Source organism: Urocitellus parryii, chromosome X, assembly GCF_045843805.1.
Source record: "Urocitellus parryii isolate mUroPar1 chromosome X, mUroPar1.hap1, whole genome shotgun sequence".
NCBI lineage: Eukaryota > Metazoa > Chordata > Mammalia > Rodentia > Sciuridae > Urocitellus > Urocitellus parryii.
The window spans coordinates 33,879,719-33,888,494 of NC_135547.1; the positions used below are offsets into that span (position 1 = coordinate 33,879,719).

At 36.5% G+C, this 8,776-nt stretch overlaps 1 pseudogene; it reads left to right on the forward strand.

The window, feature by feature from the left end:
* Positions 1 to 8,177: 8,177 nt before the first annotated feature.
* Positions 8,178 to 8,693, forward strand: LOC113176218 (ADP-ribosylation factor-like protein 5A pseudogene; annotated as a pseudogene).
* The last annotated feature ends 83 nt before the right edge of the window (positions 8,694 to 8,776 follow it).

Genomic DNA, 8,776 nt, shown 5'->3' on the forward strand with positions numbered 1-8,776 from the left:
CAATGAAAATTAATCACCTTCCATGGTCACAGGTAGGGAGGAAGAGATCTTCTTATACCTCTCATCCTTTAGTTCTTATGTGAGCTCTTTGACTAGATCTAGGAATCCAACTAAGGAAGAAGATGGTTAATAAGAAAAAAGCAAGCTGGGCATGGTGGCACACACCTATAATCCCAGAGGCTGGATAGGCAAATTCAAAGTCAGCCTCAGCAAAAGCGAGGCATTAAGCAACTCAGTGAGCCCCTGTCTCTAAATAAAATGCAAAATAGGGCTAGGGATGTGGTTCAGTGGCCGAGTGCCCCCGAATTCAATCCCTGGTACCCCCCAAAAAAGCATAAAACTTTTTTTATTTTTATATTTGTATGAAGATCATCAAAAGAAAGCAAAGTCTGAAGAAATGACCAAAATATGATGCTTATATACTTTTAGCTGGGTGAAGGAATGACAGAACAAATTGATATCTGGACTAGGGTAGTAAATTCTAGGGCTATTACTAAGATATATATTATATGGGGAGGGATATAGAAGCTAGTGGAAGATAAGAATTACTTAAGAGTTTGTTTATTCAGATTTATAACAGCCACAATTACCAGTGTATAATAATCAAGGCTATTTTCTGACCTTGGTATGTGAAGAACATCCCTCCCAAAAGAATCTTTATGGCTTGCTGCATGTAGGAAAACAAAGATCAGATGGCCCTTTCTGAAGTTTCAGTTGCTGAAGGAATTTCAGCTTGAAATAATCAACATATCAATATGGTATATTTTGAGATGGCATGTTCTTAACTCCTTCAAACCACTACCTTTCCTCTTCCCCATCATATGGCTGGGACAAGACACAGTCCAAGAGACAACAGTCAAATTATATTTCAGCAAAACTGGCTGCCTCATAAGACAACATACCTTATCTTTAGAGAACGGGGTTCTCCATATCAACAGACATGGTGCACCAACTTATAAATTGCAATATGAAGAGAAATCCCTTCTAGGAACTATGACAACAGAAACCATTCCCTATAGAGCAGGCTATAAGACTTTCAGATACTGATGGCTAAACTTTTTCATGCTCTTAAGAAATATCATTCATCAAGATTGTGGCCAGAAGCTTATCAGCAAGAAGGCTTATCAGGAGACAGCAGATGGTTTCCCCAGCATCAAGTTAAGTCACTCTACTAGGAGCCAATCCAGAAAGCAACCCAGAAAGCAACCGAGGTCCCTCATATTTGGGGCCCCTCCAACACATGAATCATTGATAACGAAGGTTAATAAAGACTTTATTTCACACCTGACAACATTTTAAGTGTTTTACTTATATTAAATGTTAATTATTTTACATTTTAGGAAATTAATACTCAGAGGTTTAAAAACTTATATAAAGTTACACAGACATGGGTTATAAGTCAATGTAGTATGACATCAGAGTCCATTCTCTTAAATGGTTTGCTATGTTATCCATACTACTATAATCATTTTGTAACTGAGAATGTGCTATATTTACCATATATTTAGCAAAAAGGTAAAATATAATTCTTATAACTTAATTTTTTAAATAAACACAAAAAGATACAGACTACACTATAGTCTACATGATTAAATCCCAAAGTGAGTGGTTTGGTCAGTAGTTCTAATAGGAATTCAGAGGAGTGAAAGGACTTAATATAAGATGTTGTGCTTTAAAAAGAAATGATTTGTGCCTGACTGACATTTCTAAAATGGATTTCCTCTGATAGTTTAGCTCTCTTAACGACTGATGCACTTTCCTGAAACATTGATTCAACACCAGATTGAACATCATTGCAAGAATGATCAATTAGCTGTAATGTAGCCTGCTTCCCTCATCCAAATTACACATTTCCATTCTTATCCAAGATATTGACACATCTTTATATAGCTTTTGCCTTAATTGTTTTACTTTAATAAGCCTTACCCATGAATTTTCTTGGCTCACAATCAATACCATCTTCCTAAGAACATTAAAGTTCTAGAAACATGGAAAAATATAGGCAATCTATATATTTGATAGTATGGTCCTATGTACCATACTTTTTATAAATTTGTATATTAGAGGAAAATTTTTAATTTCAACTTGTACTTCATTAAACAAAGTGAGGATTTCTATACTACACCACCTACCTACCTCTGCCATATTGAAATGACAGTTGCTTAGCTGCCATCTTGTGGCAAACAACACACACTAAAAAAAAAAAGTATTTAGCATTTCACAGTAAAAGTCCAGATTTCAATCTTAATTTCCTCTTAAAGGATGGTCTTTATCTTCCACTTGCCCTTTTCACTTTTTCATTTTTCCTGTCTGGGACTGTTTGCATGGATGAGTAATTCCAACACTTATAATTGATGTTATACAGTAATTCTTTTATAACACCAGTTGTGCTTTACATATATATAAACAAAAGATGTTCCAGTGGTCAAAATTAACCCTCTCCTGTGGGTGGTCCTTAAGATCTCAGCTCTAACTTTATTCTAAAAGGCTACCAATTACAGACAGTAAAATGAAATCTACCATCACATTTTTTCCGATGAGCTCACTCATCATTCCTAAAGTTGGTGACTTCCATTTTGGAGACTTGTGTTGAGAACTGCTTGGCTCCCACCTCTCACATCATTTAATTTTTCTTTTGGGTGTGCTTACTTATAGGATCCTTTTAAGTTAAGACTCACATTTGTGTTTTAAAGGTAACTCTGGCTAGAGAATGTACAAAGGAGTATTTGCTTCAGGATCAAGTTTTGTTTTGCTACCTGTGTTGCTGTGCAACCAAGGAAGGCAGGTGGATAGTTAATGTATCGTGTTATATGTGGACTCTGAATACCAAGGTCCATCTCTCAAATCCTCTTTCCCTTTCACCAGATGTTTGACTTTGAATAAGCCACTCAATATTTTCACGCCACATCTTCCACAAATTTAAAGTGGGAATCATAAAAGCATACACTTCATAACGTTCTTCAGAGGTATAAATGAGTTAACAAAGGTAAAGTTCTTTAAATGGTGCCAATGAGTATTCAAAAAATGCAAGATAATATGACTTAAAATGTATTATTTATGCCTTTTTTTCTCCTTAATGCCAGGTTACTCTAATGATGTCTAACTCTCAGTGTTCAATCATACTGCCCTTTTAAAACTGATTTAGCAAATGTTTATTAAGTCCTTAGTATGTGCCACACATAATCTTAGGTACTGAACTACAAGAGTGAAAAGGACAAACTGTCTTAGTTCTCATGTAGCTCACAACTAAGAAGGTATTAGACAATAAACAGGTATATTTATGAATAGCATAACTTTAGAAAGAGCAAGGCAAACAGAAAATGAAAAAGCAAAGTTAAAAAAATTAAAAAGTAATAGTAAATGAGATTGGAGAGGTAGGTGTGGATCAGATAATATAGGGCTTTGTAGAATATATGAAAGATTTTAGATTTTATTCTAAGGGCAATGGGAATCCATGAGAGAGTTTTAAATCAGAGAGTTGCATAACAAAAACTGATTTCTTTTTAAATGATCATTTTTCTGTTTCATCATCTCAAAAGTCAAGAAAGCCAGTCTTTGGAGAATGAAGTAGATGGGTAAATAGAAACAAACATGAGAGTTGCCAAAAGTTCCTTTCGTAAGATGAACTGCATTCATATCCTTGAGTTCCACGAGATAACTTGTTATAACAAATTCTCCTTTTTCTGCCTAAGATATTTCTGATTGGTTTCTAAGGACTTCATTATGTTCTTTTGGTAAGGGAGAGGGATGCTCTACCATAGACCTATACCCCTGTAGTCCTTTTTATTTTTATTTTGAGACAGCATCTTGTTAAGTTGCTGGGGCTGACCTTGAATGTATGATCCTCCTTTCTCAGTCTCTGAAATAAATGGGATTACAGGTTTGCACCATAGTGCCCAGCCTTGTTTTCTGTTAATTTACACAGACAAAAATATTTCTAACTATTTAACTCTTTTTCTAAACATGCCTAATTCCTTCTCTCTACCTTCCTCATAATATTGATTTTCATCATTTTTCCCTTATAAACTTCTTCATAGTGAAAAACTGATGGTCTTCATATATTCTACAACTTCAAAGGGTCTGGATATGCAGCTTTTCTATGACACTCCTGTGTGGCATTCTGATTTTTTCGGCCCCAGGACTAGGAACTAAAGGATTAGCAAAAGCAGGATACATTGCATACTGCAGATTCTGTGGAATTGATTCTCAAACAAAGGGAATAGACCTTGCCAGACAGAAGAAATATAGTCTCCGAGGAAATGCAATAACCGCCATATGGTATAGTTGTGCTGTTGACATAGTGATGGCAGTGGGTGAAAGAGTTTCCCAACAGGTGTACACAAAACAACCTACAGAGAGTTTAGGAGCAAAATATTCAAAGATCTAAGCCAGCAGGCAGCACCAAGGGAAGTCTGGAACCTGGTAATAGGGCTTAAGTCACAGGAATGTAGTTCAGGGGAAAAAAAAACAGGCAAGATCCTTCAGATCTCAGTAGCTTATCAGTACAGAAAAGTCCTTGGGACAAGGTAGACACCCAATTACCCGAACTAGGATAAAATATTGGAGAAAAGTAAAATTTATTTGTTCTTAGTAGTTATACATGACAGTAGAATGCATTTTGACACATCATATAGAAATGGAGTATAATTTCTCCTGATTGAACATGATAATTACACTGGTTATATACCCATATATGCACATAGGGTTATATGTTCAATTCATTCTACTATCCTTTCTACCCCCATGCCCCCTCCCTTCCATTCACTCCCCTGTGTCTAGACCAAAGTACCTATATTCTTCTTTAAATCTCCCCTTACTGTGAATAAGTATTTGTATATCAGAGAAAACATTTGGCCTGCAGTTTTTTTGGCTTATTTTGCTTAGTATGATATTTTCAGTTCCATCCATTTACATGCAAATGCCATAATTTCATTCTTAAGGCTGAGTAATATTCCATTGTGTATATATACCATAGTATCTTTATCCACTCATCTATTGAAGGGACCTAGGTTGGTTCCATAGTTTAGCTATTGTGAATTGAGTTGCTATAAACATTGATGTGGCTGCATCACATTAGTATGCCAATTTTAAGTTCTTTGGGTATAAACCAAGGAGTGGCATACCTGGGTCAAATGGTGATTCCATTCCAAGTTTTCTGAGGAATCTTCATACTGCTTTCCAGAGTGGTTACACCAATTTGCAATTCCACCAGCAATGTATGAATGTGCCTTTTCCCCACATCCTCTTCAACATTTATTGATGCTTCTATTCTTGATAATTGTCATTTTGACTGGATTGAGATGGAATCTCAGTGTAGTTTTAATTTGTATTTCTCTAATTGCTAGAGATGTTGAACATTTTCTTATATATTTATTGATAGAAGATATTATCTTCAAAGAAATATAATCAAAGTTTAAATGTTATGAGGAAAAAACAAAAGGTTTGATCACATTAAAAATATCACATGGGGGGCTGGGGATGTGGCTCAAGCGGTAGCGCGCTCGCCTTGCATGTGTGCGGCCCGGGTTCGATCCTCCAGCACCACATACAAACAAAGATGTTGTGTCCGCCAATAAATAATAAATAAATAAATATTTTTAAAAAATTTAAAAAATATATCACATGGGGGCTGGGATTGTGGCTCAGGGGTAGAGCCTAGCACATGTGAGGCCCTGGGTTCAATCCTCAGCACCACATAAAAATAAGTAAAATAAAGATATTGTCCAACTACAACTAAAAAATATATCACATAGCAAATACAGCATGGTATTGTCATGAAAACAAATGGAGTAGAAGACAGAGACAAATCCACATTATTGCATTCATATGACCTTGACAAAGGTGCCTAAAATGTACATTGGAGAAAAGATAACCTTTTTTACCAAATGGTGCTGGATATTCATAAGAATGAGGCTAGATCCTTATCTCTCACCCTGCACAAAAATCAACTCAAAGTGGATCAAAGACCTAGGAATTAGACCAGAAATAACTGCTAAAAGAAAATATAGGCTCAACACTCCAATATGTTGGCATAAACACCAACCTCATTAATAAGACTACTAAATCTCAATAAATGCAACCAATAATCACTACATAAGATGGCTACAAATTAAAAAGCTTCTGCACAGCAAAGGAAACAAGAGTGTGAAGGGAGAGCCTACACAGAATGGGAGAATGGGAGAAAATCTTGACCAGCTACTCTTCTGACAGGGGATAAGCATCCAGAATATATTAAGAACTCAAAAAAACACCAAAAAAAAAAACAAAATCAAATTAAAAACAAATAACCCCATCAACAAATGGCCAAATGAACTAAACAGATGTTTCTCAAGAGAAAAAATGCAAATAACTAACAAATATATGAAAAAAATGGTCAACATTCTTAGCAATCAGGGAAATTCAAATCAAAACTATATTGATATCCCATCTCACTTCATTTAGAATAGTTTTCATCTCGAATAAAAATAATAATAAAGGCTGGTGAGGATATGGGGGAAAGGTACACTCATACATTGCTGTCAGGGCTGCAAATTCATACAACCACTTGGAAAGCAGTATGGAGATTCTTCCAAAAACAGGAATGAGCAGAGCATGGTGGTGCATGTCTGTAATCCCAGCAACTCAGGAGGCTGAAGCAGGATGATTCCAAATTCAAGGCTAGCCTCAGAAATTTAATGAGGACCTAAGCAAGTTAGCAAGACCCTGTCTCAAAGACTTTTTTTTTTTAAAGTGATTTTTTTTTTTTTGGTACAGGAAATTGAACCCAGGGTACTTAACCACTGAACCACATCCCCAGTCTTTTTATATTTTATTTACAGACAGGGTCTCACTAAATTGCTTAGGGCCTTGCTAAATTGCTGAAGCTGGCTTTGAATTCTCAAGCTTCCTGCTTCAGCCTCCCATGTCACTGGGATTACAGGCAAGCACCACTGTGCCAGGTTCAAAATTTTTATAAAAAATTAAAAGTGGGAATGTGACTCAATGCTTAAGTGTCCCTGGGTTCAATCCTTGGTACAAAAAAATAAAAAGAGCCTAGGAATGGGACTACCATATAACTCAGCTATCCCACTCCTTGGTATATATCCAAAAGATCTACAAATTAGAATATTATAGAGGGACACAGCCACATCAATGTTTACAGCAGCTCAATTCACAATAGCTAAACAATGGAACTAACCCAGGTGCCCTTCCACAGATGAATAAAGAAAATGTGGTATATATAAACGTGGAATATCACTCAGCCTTAAAGAAGAATTAAATTATGGCATTTGCCAATAGATGGATGGAATAGGAGAATATCATACTAAGTGAAATATGCCAATCCCAAATCAACATAGGCCAAGTGTTTTCTCTGATATGTGGATGCTAATTCACAATAATGGGGGTGGGTGAATAGAGGTACTTTGGATTAGACAGAGGGGAATGAAGGGAGGGGAGGGGGCATGGGGGTAGGAATGATAGAATTAATTAGACATTACCCTATGTACATATATGATTACACAACCTGTGTAACTCTATATCATGTATAGACGAATGAGAAGTTATACTCCATTTTATATGATGTGTCAAAATGCATTCTACTCTCATGTATAATCAGAATAAAAATATATTTTTAAAAATATTATCTTTAAAAATTTCTCCACATAAAGTTTATTAAAAATATAGTCCTAGGGCTGGGGTTGTGGATCAGCAGTAGAGAATTCATCTACCACATGCCAAGTCCCTGGGTTTGATCCTCAGCACCATATTAAAATAAATAAATAAAGGTATTGTGCCCAACTACAACTAAAAAAAATGAATATTTAATTATATATATATATATATATATATATATATATATATATATATATATATCCTAAAGCGGCCGGCTGGGAGGAGCTGGGGGATAACAGTGGCCCAAGATTTGGTCACAGACAACTCAGTAGCAGTGTCCACAAGCCAGGCAAGTGCCTCAGCGGTATCAGCACGCAGCAGCATCAGCAGCAGCCGGACCTCAAGAATGGCAGGACGGCCTGGGTTTTGGCCTCCCTCCCATTCCCTGGAAGCGAGCTGGTGGCCAGTGTGGGAACAGCAACAGCAGCAGAAGCAGAGGCTCCAGTGCATGTCTCTCTACCCTTTAGCCTGAGCCAGGGGAAGCCAGGTGGCCTGGGTGGCTGGAGGAGGTCCACTGCCTGAGAATGGGAATTCTCTTCACCAGGATATCAAGACTGTTCAACCATCAGGAGCACAAAGTTATCCTTGTTGGATTGGCTAATGCAGGAAAAAGTATCATCCTTTACAAATATTCTAAATGAAGTTGTACATACATCCCCTACAACAGGAAGTAATGTAGAAGAGATAGTGATTGATAATACTTGTTTCCTAATGTAGGATATTGGTGACCAAGAATCTCTTCTTTCTTCCTGGAATACTTATTATACTAACATGAAGTTTGTAATAGTAGTTGTGGGCAGTACAGACAGAGAGGGGATTTCTATAATTAGAGAACTCCTCTACAAAATGTTAGCACATGAGGACCTCCAAGATTACTGATCTTTGCTAATAAACAAGATGTTAAAGAATGCATGAGTGTAGCAGAAATTTTCCAGTTTTTAAAGCTAACTTCTATTAAAGATCATCAGAACAGCATCCAGGCATGCTGTGCTTTTATGGGCAAGGGATTACGCCAACAACTTGAATGGATGATGTCATAATTTTAGATTAGAAGATTAGATGATCTCTACTAACCTCTTCTCATAGGCTTTGTATAAACAATGTGCTGGATTTTACCTGAAAG